Genomic DNA, 2,510 nt, shown 5'->3' on the forward strand with positions numbered 1-2,510 from the left:
CCAGATCCGGCGGCAGCAGACGCCGGAGCCAGGGCGATCGGCCCCAGAGCGTGGCGCGTCGTCCGGACCCGAGCGTACCAGTGAGCGTGGGGCCGCCAGCTCAGGCCGCACGTCCTGGCCGCCCTCGTCGGCCCCTGACTCACGGCGTCTGAGCCGGCGGAGGGGCGGTGCAGCGGACGCCAGCCGCCGCCTCCCCGCCTTTTCCATTTCCCCTTTCACTCCGTAAACAGAAAGAGACTGCCGCGTTGCGGGGAAGCCGGAGCCCCCGCTCTGGGAAATTCCGTACCCCCCCCCCCGCCCCGTTTGTCCTCGGGGCGCCCGGGCGGAGCGGAAGGCGGGACTAGGGAGGAGCGGAGCGCCGCGAGGGGAGGGGCGCTGGCGGATTACTGGAGTTGGGACTCGCCACGCCACCTGGGGAGCGCTACCCTCACCCCCCCCACCCCCCATCCCGGACTGTAGCAGCGGCTCCCGATGGTGGCCTGCGACACCTAGGGATTTTCCCTCGGGCTGGGGACCCGACCACCTGGTGGCGTAAGATGCCCCGCGGCCGTGTCACTGCACCCCTTCCTAGTCCCGGAAAGAAGATCGTATTTCCTAGCGTGCTCCAGCCGTCCGCGCTACCCCGGAATCCCAGGCCGCGGCGGGGTGGGCGAGCGGCCCCACCCCTTCCCTTCGCCCATTCCCACGTTCCGGGAGGACTGAGCCGAGGTGGGCTTCTGGATTTCTTTCTCTCAGAACCGGGTCCGTGCACCCCATTGCGGGTAGCGCGGCATTCCCGGCCAGGTTTCGGTTCACGTCCACTTACAATGAGTGCCGTGATCCGTAGTAGTTCGCACGCAAGGCCTCCCGTTTAAAGGTTTGGGAGAGGTTGGCGACAGGTGGGCGAGAACGTGGCGAAGGAGCACCCGGAGAGGGGCAGTGTACCCCGCCAGCAAAACCTGGTCTTGTTCTCGGCAGTCTTGGAACTGGGCATTTGGTGGCACCGTCCCATTAGGAAATATACCTGTACTCCTCTCCACCTCCTAACCCCGGGTGCAAGTCTGGGGTTTTCTGCACAGCTTGGAAAGATCAAAGTTTGTTTGTAGCATTCTTCCTTCTCGAGGGGAAAGCGTTTCCTCCAGGGGAAGCGGGAAGCGAGTTCCAGGGAAAATAGCGCCTCTGTCCACGAAATCCACTTTGCCGGCCTTTCACAGTACCTGAGTTGCAACTCCCCACCTTCTCGTCCCTCAATACTTCCCTAGTATCAAGCACCTACTATCAGCTAGATATTCTGCAAGACAGCCCAGAGAAAGAGAGAGAATGTAAGGTAGGAATTCTCTAGGTCTTACAGATCTGGACGTTGGGGGTCCCGGGCGTAGCCCAGATTCAAACGCCCCACGACTTTGAGTCCACGCCCTGTCCTCTCCAGTCCCCACACTCATTATACCCCCGCGGTTTCAAAACTGCATCGGACCCGCTCTAGAGTTTTCCATGTTTCTTCTGTGGAAAGTGAGTTGCTGTTCCGATCCAAAGAAGTCGTGTGAAAATTGCTGATGGACCTAGGCCTGCTTAGGTGGGAAGCACTGCCCTCTTTGTAGGGCCTTGACTCCTATAATCTCTTTGTGCTTCCGGTCAGGCAGGGACGAGGCTGATAAAGTGATTGACAAGTAGCTGAGCCCATCAGTAAAAATGAGCCCAGCTAGCAAATAAAACGGGCAGGACTGATCGACTCGTCACTAACCTCCCCCCCCCCCTCCATTATTTTAGCTACTGCAGTGCTGTGACATGAATGATGCGGGATGTATGCGAACCTCTGGAACTGTCCAGGTGGTCCCGGGCAGTGAAGGGGTCCCCGGCGCAGGAAGGAGAAGCCCTTCTGGACGACCGGGCTTTTCTGCTCTTGGAGGGAGGGACCGACTTCGCTGCTGTGACTCGGGAGAGACAACGTGTGCAGAAACCGAAGTAGAAACTGCTCTCTAGCTTTTTCTCTGGGAACGGTTGACGCGATTGTTATCTCCAGTGGGAACGTGAAAGATGTCTCTCCCTCATCTGTTGTCTTTGAGCAGCAAGGGATGATCTTTATAAGCATTTTAAAAATAGAAACATGGAACCACTCCCGCCTCCACCCTTTGAATGAGCTCATTAAAACCACACCTCATCTTCTGGGAACTAAGTATTACCCTTGTACTTCCTACAAAGAAGACTCCCAAATACAGCTGCATTTTAAGGAGCCCGTGAAATGGCTGCTCCAGAAGGTTCTGATTGGCTGTTAATGACTTCTAGGATGGTACATTTCCTCTGGTGGGGTGAATTGAGAGGAAGTATTCTATTAAAAAAAAGAATTTTTTTTTTTTTTTTTTTTTTTTAAGTCGAGCAAAGATTGGATCTGGTGTCCTGGAAGAGACTGAAGAAAGAGAACAATGGAATGGAAAGAAAAAGTTTGCAGACTCCTTGCATTTTACTTGGTCAGGACTTGGTTACATGGTCTTGCAAAAGCAATCCTGCTTTTTTAGGAGCTTGCTAGCCAAGTG

This window comes from Panthera uncia, chromosome B4 (assembly GCF_023721935.1).
Source record: "Panthera uncia isolate 11264 chromosome B4, Puncia_PCG_1.0, whole genome shotgun sequence".
NCBI classification, from domain to species: Eukaryota; Metazoa; Chordata; class Mammalia; order Carnivora; family Felidae; genus Panthera; species Panthera uncia.